Source organism: Carex rostrata, chromosome 1 (assembly GCF_964058835.1).
Source record: "Carex rostrata chromosome 1, lpCarRost1.2, whole genome shotgun sequence".
Classification (NCBI taxonomy): Eukaryota; Viridiplantae; Streptophyta; class Magnoliopsida; order Poales; family Cyperaceae; genus Carex; species Carex rostrata.
In genome coordinates, this window is record NC_135918.1 from 10,676,277 (window position 1) to 10,696,552 (window position 20,276).

Consider the following 20,276-nt stretch of genomic DNA (forward strand, 5'->3'; position numbering starts at 1 on the left):
AGTCACTCTTCGAAACGGAGTGGAAGAAGGGAAGAAATTCTCGAACGAAGAAATTACTTCGAAAGAATTGAACGAGGAGCTGTATGAGGTCAAAACCTCATGTACGGTTCTGTAGAGTGACAGTAAGGGTGACTTATCTGTCAACTTTTCCACTATCAACCCCAAAAAACCAAACTCTGCCTTACGTAAAGTTGCTAGAGTACGATTAACCTCTGGATTTGAAATCACTACTTATATACTAGGTATTCGCCATTCTTTACAAGAACATTCTGTAGTATTAGTAAGAGGAGGAAGGGTCAAGGATTTACCCGGTGTTAAATATCACATTGTTCGAGGAGCCCTAGATGCTGCCGGAATAAAGGATCGTCAACAAGGGCATTCTAGTGCGTTGTAGATTCTTATCCAAGACTTGTATCATTTGATGATGCCATGTGAATCGCTAGAAACATGTGAAGTGTATGGCTAACCCAATAACGAATGTTTCGTAAAGAGCAGGCTACCATGAGACAAAAGATCTTCTTTCTAAAGAGATTCGATTCGTAACTATTATATGTCTAGGGTCCAATATGGAAATCATTTTAGAGGTTTTCCCTTACTTTGTCTGTGTCAGCAAACAATTCGAAATACCTCGGCTTTTTCAGAACAGGTCCGAGTCAAATAGCAATGATTCAAAGCACTTCTTTTTACATTAAACTATGTATTTCGGAAACCTAAGGACTCGATCGTATGGATATGTAAAATACAGGATTTCCAATCCTAACAGGAAAAGGAGGGAAACGGATACTCAATCTCAAGTGAGTAAACAGAATTTCATACCCTATCTAAATATCCAAATTTTTATTAATTTCCTCTCAATACAATAATGAAGGAATGGAAGAAAAGGATTCTGAATTAAAGTATACCATTATTTCATATTCTACCTTTTAAGTAGGAAAAAATAGGAGATTTTTTGTTATTTTGGTTTGGTTCGTTAAAAGATTCTGACTGACATATCATAGGACAGCTCAGGATTTCAATATTCTAAATAAGCATGAAATCGATCGAGTTTATGGATTTACCTAGGTTTTTTTGTGGCTTAATCGAAAAAAGAGCTTATATCTTCGAAACCCGTTGTAAATAAAGAGGTGTTGAAGGAGAAATCGTCCATAGATAATTGAACTGTCATATGCCTTAAAATTAACATGAGATGTTCGAAAATGGTTAAAGTAATTGAACAGGAGAATCACTATGACTATAGCCCTTGGTAGATTTACCAAAGATCAAAATGATTTATTTGATATTATGGATGATTGGTTACGAAGGGATCGTTTTGTTTTTGTAGGATGGTCTGGTCTATTGCTCTTTCCTTGTGCTTATTTTGCTTTAGGGGGTTGGTTTACAGGTACAACTTTTGTAACTCCATGGTATACTCATGGATTAGCTAGTTCTTATTTGGAAGGTTGCAATTTTTTAACTGCTGCAGTTTCTACTCCTGCGAACAGTCTAGCACATTCTTTGTTGCTATTATGGGGCCCTGAAGCACAAGGAGATTTTACCCGCTGGTGTCAATTAGGAGGTCTGTGGACTTTTGTTGCCCTCCACGGTGCTTTCGCACTAACAGGTTTCATGTTACGTCAATTCGAAATTGCTCGATCTGTTCAATTGCGACCTTATAATGCAATTGCATTCTCTGGTCCAATCGCTGTTTTTGTTTCCGTATTCCTAATTTATCCACTGGGTCAATCTGGTTGGTTCTTTGCACCGAGTTTTGGCGTAACAACTATATTTCGATTCATCCTCTTCTTCCAAGGATTTCATAATTGGACATTGAACCCATTTCATATGATGGGAGTTGCCGGAGTATTAGGTGCGGCTCTGCTATGCGCTATTCACGGTGCTACTGTGGAAAATACTCTATTTGAAGATGGTGATGGTGCAAATACATTTCGTGCTTTTAACCCAACTCAAGCCGAAGAGACTTATTCGATGGTCACTGCTAATCGATTTTGGTCCCAAATCTTTGGGGTTGCTTTTTCCAATAAACGTTGGTTACATTTCTTTATGCTATTTGTACCAGTAACCGGTTTATGGATGAGTGCTGTTGGGGTAGTGGGTCTTGCTCTGAACCTACGTGCTTATGACTTTGTTTCCCAAGAAATCCGTGCAGCGGAAGATCCTGAATTTGAGACTTTCTACACAAAAAATATTCTTTTAAACGAAGGTATTCGTGCTTGGATGGCGGCTCAGGATCAGCCTCATGAAAACCTTATATTCCCTGAGGAGGTTTTACCACGTGGAAACGCTCTTTAATGGAACTTTAGCTTTAGCTGGCCGTGACCAAGAAAGCACCGGTTTTGCTTGGTGGGCCGGGAATGCTCGACTTATTAATTTGTCCGGTAAACTACTTGGAGCTCACGTAGCTCATGCCGGATTAATCGTATTCTGGGCCGGAGCAATGAATTTATTTGAAGTGGCACATTTTGTGCCAGAGAAACCTATGTATGAACAAGGATTAATTTTACTTCCACACCTAGCTACTTTAGGTTGGGGGGTAGGTCCTGGAGGAGAAGTTATAGATACCTTTCCGTACTTTGTATCTGGAGTACTTCACTTAATTTCCTCTGCAGTCTTAGGTTTTGGCGGTATTTATCACGCTCTTCTTGGACCTGAAACTCTTGAAGAATATCGGACGTGAAGGTTTCCTCTCATCCGGCTCAAGTAGTTGCACTAACTAAATAAAGAAAAAAAGAGTTCTTTCTTATTTTTAGACTTTTTCGAAAAAAACTGAAAAAGAACTACTCTTTACTCAAGTTCCCAGTAAAAACCAATCTCTCATTGATTCATTCTTTCTTTACTTGAATTTGATGAATGAAATGAGAATGTCAAATTATTGAGTAGTCTACTTCCCTGATGAATTCTCTTAAAGACTTTTGATAAAGATTTCTGATTTTTGAATTCATACGGGATTTATTTGTCTATATCTCATTCCCTTTAATCTTTTAGGTCCCTACTCACCTCGACGGTTATGCCTTAATATCCCTTGAAGCATATATGCGATAGATAAACTCCTGTAACCATACTATATTTGCTTGCTTAAGCAAAATCTTTCTTTGAAAGAAATGGAATAATAAAACCCCATTTCAAAAGATTTTCACAAGGTATGACTAGCTATTCTTGTTTATCTATTACAGAATGGACCATGGATTAATTCCCCTTTAAATTGGAAGTATAGAATATACTCAAAATCCTAAGTTTCATGTTATTTCTTCCAAAACACATGTCAGAGCCAGGGCATCCCAATTGGATCGAATGGGATGACAGTTTCTCAATTCAAACCTGTTAAATGAGAATTTTGATCAAATCACACACCGCAATATACTAGGCTTTTTAATTCCTTAAGGGATTTATCTAAAAGATTTGCGATATAACTAGGAAGACGTTTTAAATACCACACATGAGTCACTGGACATGCAAGTTTGATATACCCCATTTGATATCTTCGTATTCGAGAGTTACCAAATTCTACTCCACATTCTTCACAAAATTCTTTTTCAGCCCCAATCTCCTTATATTTTCCACACGCACAAAATCCACTTTTTATGGGTCCAAAGATTCTTTCGCAAAATAATCTATTTTTTTCTGGTTTCTTGCTTTTATAATGAAAAGTCTGAAGGTTGGTTACCTCTCCAAGTATGATTTCCCCATTAGGTAGGATTTTGGTCGCCCAAGCCTTTATTTGTTGAGGAGAAACTGGTCCAATTTGAAGTTTTTGATGTTTATACTGGTTAATCATAAAATAAGATTGAAATAATGATTAATTCATATCACACTTCCTTCCTATGAATCTGGAAGTTCTTTTCAGATACAAAGAAATAATTCAATTCTAGAGCCAAAGAGCGTAGTTCTCGAACGAGTACTCGAAAAGTTTCTGGAACATCATCCTGAGGATTAGGTGTTCTTCCTCCATAAGCATAGTATTTAATATTTCCTTACGAGTTCTAATATGATCAGATTTATAAGTAAGCATCTCTTGTAAAATATGAGCAACACCAAATCCTTCTAGAGCCCAAACTTCCATTTCTCCTACGCGTTGTCCCCCTTGGTTGGCCCTTCCTCTAACGGGTTGTTGTGTAACAAGTGTGTAAGGCCCGGTAGAACGTCCATGGATTTTATCATCCACTTGATGAATTAATTTTAGGATATAGGACTTTCCTATTAGAACAGGTTGTTAAAAAGGATCTCCTGTTCTTCCATAAAATATTATGTTTTTTCCAGGATATTCGGGCTAAAAAACCCATGGATTTTTTGTTTGTTTACTGGCTTCATATAATTCAGAAAACACTAGTTTTCTCGAAGCTTCTTGCTCATATCTTTCATCAAAGGGTGCTATTCGATAATGTCTCTTTAGGAGATCCCCTGCTAATCCAAGTGAGCATTCAAATGTCTGGCCCACATTCATTCGTGAAGGTACTCCCAAGGGATTGAAGACCATATCAACAGGTGTTCCATCTTGCAAATAAGGCATATCTTGTCTAGGCAAAATCTTGGAAATGATACCTTTATTCCCATGTCTTCCAGCTACTTTATCACCTACTTTGATTTGACGTTTCTGTAAGACATATACAGAAACCATTTCTAAAATATCACTGGAACTGTCCTTCTCAATCCATTTTACATCAATAACAAGACCTCTTCCGCCTATAGGTAGTCTTAAAGAAGTTTCTTCTGTAGAAGATAATTCTGTGCCAAGCATAGCCCCTAAAAATCTGTCCTCTGGGAACGATTCATCCTCTGTTGGCGTTAATTTACCTACTAAAATATCACCGGTTTCTACCCAAGATCCCAGCATCACAATCCCATTCCTATACAAATTACGGAGAAAATAAGTCTCGAGATGGGGTATTCCCTTAGTGATTCTCTCAGCGCCTTGATTTGTCATATAAGTTTTAATCTCATATTTCCGAATATTAAAAGAAGTCAAAATATCTTCACATATCAAGCGTTCGCTAATTAGTACCGCATCTTCAAAATTATAACCCTCCCACGGCATATAAGCTACTAATAGGTTTTTTCCCAGAAAAGGCAAAATATTTATAAAAATTTGGATATTTAGATACTTGTTTCATAGCTTTAATTTGAGCTGCAGATCCTACTCTGGAAACAGAAATACCCACATTAATGGCAGGTCAGATTCCAGCATTGAATAAATCAGCAGATAAAAATATTTGTCCATCTGTAATAGAAATTACATTAGTAGGAATATAGGCTGAAACATCTCTAGATTGAGTCTCAACTATTGGTAAAGCAGTCATACTTCCTTCACCTAAATGAGAACTTAATTTAGCAGCTCTTTCCAAGAGACGTGAGTGCAAGTAAAAAACATCTCCGGGATAAGCTTCACGACCAGGGGGCCTTCTTAATAGAAGAGACATTTGGCGATAAGCTTGTGCTTGTTTAGAGAGATCATCATAAATTATTAAAGTATGACGTTCACGATACATAAAATATTCAGCCAGAGCCGCTCCTGTATAAGGAGCGAGGTATTGTAATGTAGCAGGTGAATCCGCCATTTCAGCTACGACAATAGTGTATTCCATGGCCTCTGTATCTTGGAAAGTAGTAACTACTTGAGCCACAGAAGATGCCTTTTGACCGATAGCTACATAAATACATATTACATTTTGCCCTTTTTGATTGAGAATCGTATCTGTGGCTACTGCGGTTTTACCAGTCTGTCTGTCTCCAATAATTAATTCTCGCTGACCCCGTCCTATAGGGATCATTGCATCAATATCAATAAGCCCTGTTTGAAGGGGCTTATATACAGAACGCCTCGAGATAATACCAGGCGCAGGGGATTCAATTAATCGGGATTCAGAAGATGCAATTGGGCCTCTTCCATCAATAGGTTGAGCCAAAGCATTTATAACACGACCTAAATAAGATTCACTAACAGGTATCTGAGCAATTCTTCCTGTTGCTTTTACAGAACTTTTCTCTTTTATCATCAAACCATCACCCATTAATACAACGCCAACATTTTTTGATTCCAAATTCAGAGCAATACCTATTGTACCCTCTTCAAATTCTACTAATTCACCTGCCATGACTTCATTAAGACCAAAAATACGAGCAATACCATCACCTACTTGAAGCACATTACCGGTATTTATAATCTTGACTTCTCTATTATATTGTTCAATACGTTCACGGATAATACTACTAATTTCGTCGGCTCGAAGAGTTCCCATAAGTCTTTATTTATTCTTTTTAGAAAGCAAAGAAAAAAAGGTAGTGCCTAACTAAGTTTGAAACTAAAGTGAAAGTTGAAGGACTAATCAGTTATATTATTTCTGCCATTCTATGGTACCGAGAATGGCAATATTAGCACAGATCGTACGAGAATGTAATTCACTATTTAAAGAACTTTTTAGAGTTCCCAGAGCTCTTTGGAAGGCTTGTTGCAGAATTCGTTGTCGGACTTGATTTATTGCTCTTTCTTGTTCAAAACAAAGGGTTTCTTTCTTATTATTTTCTAATCGTTCCAAATCATTATAACCTTTTTTAACAATATTTTGTTTTTGTCGTTCTAGATCAGAGTATTCATTCATCCGATACTCATTCGCTTCCAGTTCCACTTTTCGGAAACGAACTCAAGCTTTTTCGAGCTGCTCAATGACTGCTTTACGTAATTCTTCTGAATTACGAAGAGTGTTTAAAATCCTCTGTTTTCGATTATCTAATAAATCATTTAATGAAAGTAGATTATCTTACTATGAAATTCAAAACTTTCATGATCTCTTCCCAAACCAAACATGAATCTTTCGATTCATTTGGCTCTCCCGCTCAATTATTTATGATATGAATATTCCAATATTCTTTTTTGAATCTAATGAGCCTATCCTCTCTTTTCTGTTTATATTCAAACATATAATATAACTTCTAAAAGACCATAATATAAGAATATATATTAGTGAAAAGGACTCTTCTGACCAGAAAAAAATCTATAAATAATTGTCAGCAAAATTGTTTCTTTCTTTATTCAAAATTGCTTGTTCTTTATTTTTTTGAATTCAAAAAGATTTCATTAAATAAATAAAAAAAACAAATTAAAAATTCAAATTTCTCTTTTTTTTTCAAATCCAAAAAATTTCTATTTTTTTATTACAGTAGGTCCTCATTTCGGCATTGGATAAAAAACAAGGTGTTGACCTCCTAATAAATGGTTCAAATTTTTTTATCGATATGAGTGTTCTATATCAAAAAAATTCTCAACTATACATTTTTAAACCATTTTGATACTAACGTAGTCGTAGAAAGAGTACCATTTTGCCTGTACTTCAAGCAGTTTAGCTTTAACCATGTTAAAGATCTCAAATTATTTTGATTGGTTTTGATAGAGAATCAAAGTTATTTCACCAATAAATAATGAAATGCTATAGTTCTTACATATGATTTCTGAATTTATTCAGAAGTAATTCGTGGAGATCATACACCCTTTTCCAAAAATAAAAGGAAGTGAAGCCGGATGAATCCAACTTTTTCTCGAAATAAACAACTCGCACACACTCCCTTTCCAAAAAAAATTAATATACCAATCACTACAATTAGATTTATTAGATTTGTTGCTAAAATATCAGTATTAAACCCGAAAGTCCCGGCTAATGACCAGTGACCCAAGAAAATGAAAGAATCGGTTACATTTTTCATATGTTCTCCTCTTATAGATAGGGCTAACAAAGAAAAAGTTCTTTTTCTATCACTTCACTTATCCTTTCCTTTTTTGATCAATTTCTTTTTTTGGGAGAATGTCTTAATCTTATTTAAGATTAACTTAAACTCATTTGAATTGTGAAGTATCTCTTATCCCTTGATATTTTTCCTAAATAAAGAAATAGCAAAAAAGTTTCTAATATACTAAGCTAAGTACAGATGAGCCGATCTGGGAATCCCTCATCCTTAAATTAGTCCTTTATTCCATAAAGGTTCAACAAATACAAATAACTTGATATAATAAAAGAAAATTTGTTGATATTTGATATAATTCGAAGAAAAAAAACAGTTGAAAGTTTCCAAAATACCAAAAAGAATAGATAATCTAAATCTAAGTGACTTTTTTTTTCCTATTGCTAAGATTAAACAAAAGGATTTGCAAATAAAAGCGCTAATGCCACAACCAGTCCATAAATTGTTAAAGCTTCCATAAAAGCTAGACTAAGCAATAAAGTACCTCGTATTTTACCCTCTGCTTCTGGTTGTTGCGCAATACCTTCTACAGCTTGACCTGCAGCAGTGCCTTGACCAATCCCAGGCCCAATAGAAGCAAGCCCCACAGCCAATCCAGCAGCAATAACAGAAGCGGCAGAAATCAGTGGATTCATAATAAATTCCTCGCAATAAAATAACATCTGATTTTGGCTAGCACAGTTTCGCATATAACATGTTTTTATATTTTCTCGGTATTCCATAATTTGGATATACTTCGGAAAAATGTATACATAGGGAAAGTCGTGTGCAATGAAAAATGCAAGCACGATTTGGGGAGGGATTTTTCTTTTTCTAACAGAAAAAAATTATCTACTCCATCCGATTAGCTCCGGGTTCGAGTCCCGGGCAACCCAATAAAAGAATTTAAGAAGAAATGTTTCTTTTTTTATTCTTAACTTAATTTTACTTAAAATAATAAAAAATATTAGAATATTTCATATTAATAAAATATTCTAATATTTTATTAATATTTGGATATTAATATTTATATTTTAGCATTGGTTTACATTTGTGTTCTACTTTTAGTTAACAAGCCTTTTACCACTTAACTCATCTCTGATAAGTGTAGTTATTACTTATTTTTTAGCATTGGTTGCTATTAATGGTTGACATTAATATAAAAACATGTTATATTGGTAATTAACAAGCCTTATACCAGTTAACTAATCTCTATGAATTCTAGTTATATATATAGCTAGTTATATTACAGTTAATATGTGCGCTTGGGAGTCCTTACGAATAGAATAAACCAAGATTTGATCATGACTGCAATTTTAGAGAAACGTGAAAGCACAAGTTTATGGGGTCGCTTTTGTAACTGGATTACCAGCACTAAAAATCGCCTTTATATTGGATGGTTCGGTGTTTTAATGATTCCTACCTTATTGACCGCAACTTACGTATTTATTATTGCCTTTATTGCTGCTCCTCCAGTGGATATTGATGGTATTCGTGAGCCTGTTTTTGGTTCTTTACTTTATGGAAACAATATTATTTCTGGTGCTATTATTCCTACTTCCGCAGCTATCGGTTTACATTTTTATTCGATATGGGAAGCAGCATCTGTTGATGAATGGTTATACAATGGTGGTCCTTATGAGCTAATTGTTCTACACTTCTTACTTGGAGTAGCTTGCTATATGGGTCGTGAGTGGGAACTTAGTTTCCGTCTAGGTATGCGTCCTTGGATTGCTGTTGCGTATTCAGCTCCTGTTGCAGCTGCTACCGCTGTTTTCTTGATCTATCCTATTGGTCAAGGGAGTTTTTCTGATGGTATGCCTTTAGGAATTTCCGGTACTTTCAACTTTATGATTGTATTCCAGGCAGAGCATAACATCCTTATGCATCCATTTCACATGTTAGGTGTAGCTGGTGTATTTGGCGGTTCCCTATTTAGTGCTATGCATGGTTCTTTGGTAACCTCTAGTTTGATTAGGGAAACTACTGAGAACGAATCTGCTAATGAAGGTTACAGATTCGGTCAAGAAGAAGAAACTTATAATATCGTAGCTGCTCATGGTTATTTTGGCCGATTAATCTTCCAATATGCTAGTTTCAACAATTCTCGTTCTTTACATTTCTTCTTGGCTGCTTGGCCTGTAGTAGGTATCTGGTTTACTGCTTTGGGTATTAGTACTATGGCTTTCAACCTAAATGGTTTCAATTTTAACCAGTCTGTAGTTGACAGTCAGGGTCGTGTTATTAATACTTGGGCTGATATCATCAATCGTGCTAATCTTGGTATGGAAGTAATGCATGAACGTAATGCTCACAACTTTCCTCTAGACCTAGCTGCTGTTGAAGTTCCTTTTATTGAAGGATAAACTAGAGAAGGCTATTAATATTTATAATTATTAATATAATTAATATTATTTAAATTTGAGAAATACTCAATATACCCAATATATGTCTAAAAAACTAATATATTGGGAATTTGTGACCTTTCATAGAATCTGTTATATAAATAGGTATATGTTTCTTTCCATTATGAATACCGATTGTATGGACAACCATTGAGGGTATAATAGTTGATGCCCGAGACCAAGTGACTATATTTCTCTCTCCTCCCCCTTTTTGATTTTCTCAAATGTTTCCGATAAATGCTTAGCTACAAATTTTTTCTTTACTACAATCCTTTTTTAGGTATAAAATCAAAAGGTTTCAAAAAATTCTACGAGGTTTTCAAGGATCTCATTAAATTCCCCTACAAATAGTCTCTTTCTAGATCCTTCTGTATAACATCTACAGGTTTACCTGTGTTTTGTGCATAAATATCCGCAATTGTGTTACGAAGTTCAAGCATATCTTCTGTTTCCTTTATTAAGGAATCTATATTTTTTTTTGTGCTAGTCGGGGCACTTCTAGGTTCGTGAATCATAATCCTAGCGTTTGGGTATGCTATCTGTCTAGTAATTGTTCCTCCGGCCAGGATCAAAGATGCTCCTGATGCAGCTAATTCCATAGCTATTGTAGACACTTCAGGTAACATAACTTTTAGAACATCATAAATAGCTATTGATTGGTGTGTGTCTCCACACAGTTACAACCTACTTAACAATCTGTTTTAAAATTAGAGATGAAAAGGCAAATAACGACTTGACATATATGCATCATAACTTTATTTAACTAAGTCCTTTAAAATATAGCTATTTAATAAGTGCGATTATATTCTCTTTGTTGAAAATAATTAGAGTACATAGTAAAAATTAATATGGTTACATTATATTAAATCTTCAACAAAGATTTAAAAGTCACTGAATAATGGTAAAGTATAAAGATAATTAAAATATATGAGAACTAAGATAGATTTTTATATACTTTAAAACAAAAATAAACCTACTGTTTGATATTATTTAAAAGGTATAATAATATGAAGAGGGTAGTAAAGTAAAGATAGGTTCAATATATAGATATAAAACAGAAACATGAATAATAGGAGCTTTAGCGTATGATCGATGTTAACAACTAACAAATCTTTACCACTAAGTTTATAATATAATAACGTCATCTAAACAAGTACTCATCGGACAATGGTTAAATAATTAACTTTTGATATGGGTTTACCTTGAGAGCGAGGCACATGGGAGAAAAGATAAGGGTGGTGGATGGACCGTGGTGGCTGCCGGTGGTCAGCTGCTTTGGCGGTGGCTGGTGGTGCAGGGGGGGGGGGGGGGGGGGGGGGGGCACTCCACGATGTGCAGCAGCGACAGATGTTCTTATTCTTACGGCTCCTTGTGCATCTCGGGCGGCTGGGTTCTAGGCAGAGAAGGAGAAAGAGAGAGAGAGGACAGGTGAGGGGTTGTTAGGGTTATCATGCTAGAGGGTGGGAAGGGGCTATTATAGAGAGGGATTTGGCGTTAGGTTATTAGCTGGCGAAGGAGTGCAGGTCATGTAGGCGGGAAAACAGAGGAAAGACCAAATATCAAGGAAGGAGAATTAAAGAAAATAATCTTTTTTTTTTTTCTTTTCTTTTTTGAAATGAAGATGGAAAGTTTTAATGTTTGATGCATATGAAATGGAATCACAGTTCTTTGTGTTGCTGTTCTTTTTTTTAATTTTATTTAATTTTGAGAGATGGTAATTTCATTGTCAATAGTTAGATAGGTGATGAGATCTTTTCAAAATTATACGTATAGTAATATATTAGGAGAATTTGATATGAGCAGAAGCATAATATGTACATATCGATTATACACATATTGACACTTGTATGTTTAAAATATGGAAAAGCACAAAACATAAAAGTCGTTGGTCTCCTTGTTAGATTTCTATATATTTCATTTCTGTATACTATAATGGACAACATTATTCTCTATATATATTTAGTTATTATGACAAAGTTATGAGAAATATACTCCCAGTTATCCGTTATTATTTTTTTTCAGAATATTTGTCACACCCCCGGACAACCCGCCGCGCATTTATGCGCTAGGCGTTAAGCACATCACATACATCATCAATAAAAAAACATTCAACAAGCCACTTTATTTAAAAGTAAATGGAGTTCACAAACAAACAAAAAAAGGGACAATATGTCAGACATGGCTAGTCAAACAGTCACTGCCATGTCCACACAAAATATTGTTCATACAAATATAAAATAAACAGATAGTGGCTATCTTAACAACTTCCGCTAATTTCCTCACCCGCGGCCTTCCTCCATGCTTTCTTCTTCATTTCCTGGAACCCACATAACAGGTGGTACGGTGAGAGATCGAACTAACTCTCAGTGCGGGATTTAGTTCCAGCCCGGTGCTTTTACAAATCAATGCATTTAATTCCCCAAATAACATAAAAAGAAGGTTTTTGAATTTTTCCCCATGTCCCTATCGATTAGGATATGCAAATCACTTTAAAATAACCATTTTTTTATTCCCGCCCCTTTCTAACTCATTTCAAAAGGTTTTAAAATTCCACACTCTGGGAATCCATGCCCGCACATGGAAACCCGGCGAATCGCCACGCAAGGACGACCCGATTATCACACTCTAGATGGGCCATTTCGGGGACCCATCCGGCGAACCGCCGCGAATTTGGCGACCCGTTCTGTTCTATTCTGTTCTGTTCTGTTCTGTCTTGTTCACACACTGGGCTGCCACACATGGACAGCCCGCTTTTCAAAAAAAACATGCAGAGCCGCCTCACACGGACGGCCCCAATTTAAAACGATTCATTCAAGTTCCCCATTCTCAAATTCCCAATTCAATTCCTGTCAATTCAATTTCATGCATCAAGAGTTCCTATCATGCAATTCTACACAAATTCAAACGATTGTTCGACATTCACAACATGCAGTTTATCCACCAGATTAAGAAAAAGGACTACTTACCTCAATCCATGCATTTTTTTGTATTATTTGTAAAAAGACCAGGAACCCGCACCTGTATTTTCAGTGCCTTCGTTTGAGCGGTTGTCAGGATCTCGCGTATTCTCAGCGTCTCCTAAATTCACGCGGTTTGCTCCTAAGTTTTAAACGCTTAATTAACTTCTTATTTCTTTTTAAATCCAAAGAATTTACACATAATTAAAACTCTCAATTCAGTTTCCCCCACAGTTCAATTTGGTATTATTAAATTGGTATTAACCTTGATCCTCGTACTAATTTGATTGACTTTAAAGAGGGAAGGGGTTCGGTTCGGATATTGGGTTATTGGGTTTAAGTTTTGGTTTCCTTACCCCGTATATCCAATCGGCAAATTTTGGTTCATAGGATCACACTCTAGGGTTAATGGGTTTCGGGTTTGGGTTTTGGGAGAGAGGGGTTCGGGTCTAGGTTAGAGGATTTCGGGTTTGGTTCTTGGGTTGGGGTGGTTCGGCCGGCGGCAGCAGCAAGGGAAGGGGGTCGGCTTTGGGGGGTGCTCGGCCAAGGAGGAGGAGTGGGGAAGGGGTTTCGGCCAAGAGAGAGAGAGAGTTCGGGTGGTGGCTGGCTTGTGGCCGGCGGCAACCAAGAGGAGAGGAGGGGCGGCCAAGAGGGAAAAGAGAAAGAGAAAGAGAGAAAGAGAGAAAGAGACTTACAGAAGAAGAGAGGAGGGTTGGCTGTGGAAGGAGAGAGGAGAGGGATAGGTTATATGGGTGGGAATTGGACTTAATTTAGATTTGCATTTTTTTCTAATTTGGGCTTTCTAATTGGGCTAAGTATATATATAATTAAAATTTGTATGCAGAATTTGGATATACCTTTCATTAAATAAATAAAACGTTTTTTTTTTTTTTTTTTTTCTATTTATTTGATTGTCCTTTTATAATTTATTTTCTGAACTATATATATATTATTCTTATTTATATTTTGTTCTAATTAGGATTCTAAATTTAAAATATACCCGAATTCAGAGGCGTTACAATATTTCAGCGCATAATTATTCTACTTGGGTACAATATTTTGAACATAATGTCTTAGAATTTTGTAATGTCATATAACGTAATATTTGTAGATCTTTATGTAAGCTTCTTACTAGTTATTTATTACGTTCCAAGACATATGTCTCTTATATATGCTTAATCATATATACTTATATAAGGTATAAATATTATTTGTTCCTAGAATTATTTCGATAAGAAAATACAACTAATCAACGATCAAGGAATATTACATTATGAAATGAATATATGAACCATTTGGAAAGAGTCTTTCATATATATAAATATATCCGTAGATATTAAATGACAATTATAAGGAAATATAGCTAAATTATCATTACTATACTCTCATTAAATTATAAATTAGTGCATTTAGCTGTGTTAGTGACCAAGTTTAATTGGAGCTTTTACGGAAGTTAATTGAAATCATGGAGAGATTTATGGTATGTATTTATTCTTCATTTAAAATAGAAATTGAGAAAGTTTGGAAGGCGCCTTCCATATATCCGTATATATGGAATGAAAGATCGAAATGAAAATAATATTTCTTTATATATTAATTTATATATTAGCAGATCTAGGTTGGTCTTGATATAATTCTATATATATGAGTAATAATGTATTTTGGTTGAGCTTATTTATTACCTAAACATATGTTCATAATTTTAAACACTCAAATATATATAGCATAAGTTTCGTAATTGGCTTTCTGTGAAATTATTAACATAGAAATTTTGCGTTAGAATCGTTAATACACGGATCCTATATATTATCTTTTAATAACTTAATTATTCCTTTGAACATTTATTTTAGAAGATCTGTCATATGAATCAAAGATTTACCTATGACTAGCGTTGCGTATACAATTTTTGAAAACATGTGATCAAGTTATAATTTATTTATACGTTCCATATCTTTTGTATATTTTGCTTGATTATATGTATAAAGTATGAATATTATTTGTTCTTAAACTTATATAGACAAAATAAAATAACAATATACTACTACTACTAATAATAATAATAATAATAATAATAATAATAATAATAATAATAATAATAATAATAATAAGATGATGATAATGATGATGAAATTGACATTGCAGATTATTTAATGTAGTCGTGATGAAGTGTTACATATATACTTATAATAGTTGTTACATTCTCGAGATGATTTATGATAATGACTAAAAAGTTGGCGTGACGGGATGTTACACATACATCTTAATAAGAAAGATGAATACCTCATACTATAGAACTTAACACTGAATGAAAGCATTAATGACACGAACACAATTCCATTTAATGTTTCATTCGGAGTCTGTCAAATACGTTGTTCCTGGAACAAATATCTATCTGATTAAAATGACACTCTTGTATATGGTCTGTAAAACTTGACCATCTTTTAATTCACATACTAACCTTATAGCGGTCAATTAGTGTTCCTGCTAATTACCTCGGTCAGTGACTTTTAAGAGTATATATCATCTATATTATAGTTTCACAATTCTAGTCATGAACTCGAAATGATTCACAAATGCAATAATACTCAAGGCAACAAAATGATTAATCATCCAATTCTTGAACAAAAATATATATGATAAACTATCGTATTATTGACTTCTAGATTATTACAAACTAACATGTGAGATGGGCTACATGTAAGTACTATATACACTTCGGCTAACGAGGTCTGGCCGCAGTTCAAAGGCTAGGGTTCTAACCCAGTGGGCTCCCTTGGCAGGACATAGATTAGATAGCACCTCGAGGTTTAATTAGGAATTTATTTATTATTTGTAATCCTACATGCTATGAGGTTGCATAGTCGTTGCGTCCTTGTGTGACAAACATGTAAGTACCAGCACCTAAGCAACATAGTGTTGTGAATTTTAGGGGTGTTATTTTTGGACTAATTATCACGCAAATGCTTTAAATTTATAAACCTAAAAACACAAGTAGATTGATTGCAAGCGCACAATCTAGCCTTGTAGTAATGAGGTATCGATCCAAACACTAAGGCAATTGTATTTTTTACTTAAACTAAATTAAATCTAAATAAATTGCAAATAAGTAAATGGGAGGGTTTTGTTGCAAAGTAACTAAATTTGGGTTCAATACCCGAAGCAGTTGGTTTGTAACAAAAGACCAAATTAAATGTAAATAAAAGAGGGTTTTCTGATCAAGATAACTAGGTCTAAGGGCTTTTGGTCAACAATCACTTGGTCAATCTATTTACTTTTGGAGTTCCTTAAATTCATATTATGTCTTGATAGGGATTGGTTTATTTACCTCCTAACATTACCATTCATAATTTCATGTCTTCACATTAATATACCACCAGCCTAGGCTGTCACCACCTATTTGGGTTCTTTAATTGAAGTCATTTACTTTTACTAATTAGTACTGTATTTGGTAAATTCCCGATTAACGGAGCGATATTTTGGTTTCCCAATTATCCAAACCGAATCTTTGATTCTATGAATCTGGGGTAGACTTGACTTGGTCCATCTAAATCTATTATCACTAAAATAATTTGTGTACAATGAAGGCATTTCTTCTAAGGCCACCATAAAGACAATGGGTACTGTCACTACCCCCGCAAGGTCTGGTTAGCAAAAATGCGTTCATGCATGACTCACAAATATAAAATAGAACCAAATATCAAGCCAAACAGTCATTATAAAAAGAACATCCAAGTAAATAAACTAGCACAAGTTCATGACAACCTAAGCCCTTAGAGAGAAAATTAGCCTCTCATGGGTGCAAAAACAATAACATCCATGATTGAAAACAAAGAATCCATACAAGTAAAATCAAGAAAAATAACAAGAGAAATAGAATACACCAATTCCCAAGTTATGCCTCAATTCTTCCTTGCAAGCTCCTCGAGATCCGCCAAGTTCTTCAATCCTTCGCGCCTTTGATTCACTTGGAAATGAGATGGATGGAGAAGATGATTAGGGTTTGATAGAGGGGAATGGTGGAATGAATCATCCCTCTGCAGATGGCTATCTGCTACCTTTTATAACCAAATTCATGACTTGGGGAATAATCAGGTGAAATCTGGAAGTGAATCGAGCGAAGATTGCACAAAATCTGCACAAAATCTGCCAAAGATCTGGCTGGTGCAGCTCAGGGTGCGGCCTGGTCAGGCTGAACAAGCGACTGTGCTGTGAAGTGAAAGGAGAGTGTGTGGACAGGGGTGGCCGCACCTTCACCCACAAAAGGCCTTTGTCTTCTGGGGTGTTGTTCTACCGAGATGTGCGGCTGGGAGTGTGGGCAGGGGTGGTCGCATAGGGGCCGCACCAATTATGTTGTGCTCTCTTAGGCGCTTCTGAGAGGTGTGCGGGTGGGCCAGGCCACACCTTAGGCCGTATAACCTCAATGACTTGGTTGTTTTTGTTCTTTTTCGATCGAGGTATCTTCCAAAGTGGATACGGTCGCACCAAGTCCCCCAGAGACCGTTCCAAATCTTGCAAATGCTCTAAAACTGAAAATAAAATGAGTAAACGATAGTAACTTGGTTCTTGATTTATTTCTAAGCTAAATTACACTAAATTAACCTAAATGCACGGAAATTGGTCAAATTATCAATATAAAACCCTAAGCAAAAGTGTATATATTTTGTGCTTATCAAAATCCCCTAAGCTTAAACCTTGCTTGCCCTCAAGCAAAATCCAAACCTAGGCATTGGACCGGTATCTAAACTCACCAAAGTTCCAATTAAATTCCTAAATGCGAAAAACTTACATGATCTTGCCATTGTTAAAAACCTCGAGAATCATTTTGGAAGATGAATTGGACTTCCTTAATCAATTGTAATTCACCCCACAATTTAATCATTCAAATTTCATAATCAAAGATACTTCAATATTTGTAAAAACTAATCATTTGGACTTATCAATATTTCATTCCTTTACCAAAATTAAGCCCTCATTTTATGGTGATTTTTTTTCTTTTTGCTCCCCCCAAGCTTGGAACAAGCTTAGGTTAGAAAGTCGCGGACTACATGTGTTGATATATGCAAAGTTCTTTTATTATATTTTTTTTAATTGGGAAACGAGCTCAAAGGTGCCTAATTGGACTTATTGCGAGTACTCTTATGTTCTCCATCTTTTTTTTAAAAAAAATACACACAAAAATTTAGTTATATATTTTTTTATTCCTTTGCATACACCATGAATACACACATCCAATGGTATTCATTCATACCAATGGATATCCCAATCTTTCTATTATTTTACAAAATTCCAAATTCCTTATTTAAAAGGACATAATTTGGTTTGAAAATGCTTTTTCGATAAAATCTAATTTTTCATTTTTTGAAAGTCTCAAAACATCTCATCCTATGCAATTTTTAAAAATCAATTAAGGGGTTATTTCTAATTGTTTTAAAGTCATCCAAACTAAACACAATTTTTTTCAAACAGGTCCTTAACTCAAGCAATCACACAAGTTTTTCACTTAAAAATGTAAATTTTCAAAAAAAAATAAACATGACCTAAAATGCAGATACAATTTTCTTCTATTCCACTCCCCAAGCTTGAATGAAGCATTGACCTCAATGCTTAAATTCACACAAGAAAAAGTAAATAGAAGAAAACATGAAAACTAACCATACGCGGAGTGAATGTGAAGTGGGGGCGCCTCATTGATTGGGTGGGGGAGGGTGTGGTTGAGCTGTTGCTGCCGCTGCTTGCCGAGCTCTTCTTGCTCGAGGGGGTGTCGGAGGGTCTTCGCGCTCCTCATCTTGGACATTGGCCTCATATGCTTGGGAGCTATACCAGCGGGCATAATAGGCATCATCCTCGGCATTGTCAATTTGAGCCTGCATGCCGTTGAGGCGGAGGTTGAGAGCATTGAATTGAGAAGTGACATTGGTGGCAAGCGAAGCAAAGCGGGCATCCAAACCATTATTGAATTGTTGCATTTGTCCCTACATAAAATCCATTAGTTGTTCGTAGGAGGCACCGGCTTGAGCGGCGGGTGCTACAACAGGGTCATCGTCAGGTGGGGCCAAGGCCACTATGGGCACACCCTCCAATTTCCAGGTAGATTGTCGGAGGGGATGAATGTCTTCCTCCAAGGGCAGCTGGTAGTGGTGATGCTCGAGACCAGTGCTCAGCCAGGAGGTGTTGGTGGCATCACGAGTGATCAACCTCATTTGAGTCAAGCACTCGAGGTTTTGGGTGATGTGGGCTCATCGGCTCCGTCAACGTGGAGAGCGTTGGCCAGCTTGGTGATAATGCCTCCCACAGTGATTTGACCATTCGGGCGGTGCTCAGTGGCGACTTGGTAGAGATGGCGGTAGAGGTAGTAGCCAAAGTGTGGCAAGAGATGTGGCTCCCCATGGTTCCTGCACAACATGCAATACAAGTAAAAAGTCTCGGCTTCATTAAATTTAGCCATCGTCTCACCTCGCCCAAAAAGGGTGTATGCCAGGACTCGCTGTATGTAGTAGAGAATAGGGTGCAGAATGGCCCTGTTCATATGGCGGGAGAGCACCTCGATTTGACAGATGGTGGTCCTGAACGCACCATTGGTATATTGGGATATGATTTTCAATGAAAAAAAAGGCATATTTCTCTAAACTTAGTTGAGCATATTTTTTGCATTTTTCTTTCATTCTTGCTACCAATCTCATTCTTCAATTTAATTGGGGGAGATGCTGTTCGTCAATTTAACAGTTATTAGTTAACTATAATTGTTTTTCTAGCATCGGTCATGTACGTATCAAGTTTATGCACAATTTCGTTCATCTATGAAATTTGTTGATATGTATAATTAGAATTTGTGCTTTATATATATATCAAACTTCTACACAACTTTTTTTTTTGTAAGAAACATGTGCACAATTTTAATTCATGGTTTAACACTGTAGGTGTTAAAAAAAATGTCCAGCAATAGCAACGTGTCGTCTCCCTCATCTTTTGAACACAAGAAGATGAGTAGAGAAGAATTAGAATACAAAATTACAAAGCTCTAGGCCAAAATTGAGAAGATAGAAAAACGTGGAAGAGGCCATGAAACAAGTAACAGTGAGCAATCCAAGCAACAGGTGCTAAAAAAAAGCCCAGGAGACGGTGGAAGAACAATTCCACACAATAATTGAAAAGCTCAATGCGCGCTTTGTGTACTCTTTTCATCTCGATAACGGGACTATCGTGACTGGAG

The 20,276-nt window shown here is 35.8% G+C and overlaps 1 long non-coding RNA gene and 1 pseudogene across 2 annotated transcripts; both read right to left on the bottom strand.

Annotated features, from left to right (window-relative positions):
- Nucleotides 1-3,160: 3,160 nt before the first annotated feature.
- On the bottom strand, nucleotides 3,161-8,112 carry LOC144557210 (uncharacterized; annotated as a pseudogene). The gene is made up of 2 exons (XR_013512567.1): nucleotides 5,097-8,112; nucleotides 3,161-5,050 (listed from the first exon to the last, which is right to left on the bottom strand). The product of XR_013512567.1 is annotated as an uncharacterized LOC144557210 (transcript).
- A 4,094-nt stretch (nucleotides 8,113-12,206) lies between these two features.
- Nucleotides 12,207-13,778, bottom strand: LOC144566135 (uncharacterized). The gene is made up of 3 exons (XR_013515145.1): nucleotides 13,762-13,778; nucleotides 13,128-13,208; nucleotides 12,207-12,426 (listed from the first exon to the last, which is right to left on the bottom strand). It is a non-coding gene; the product is annotated as an uncharacterized LOC144566135 (long non-coding RNA).
- Between the last annotated feature and the right edge of the window lie 6,498 nt (nucleotides 13,779-20,276).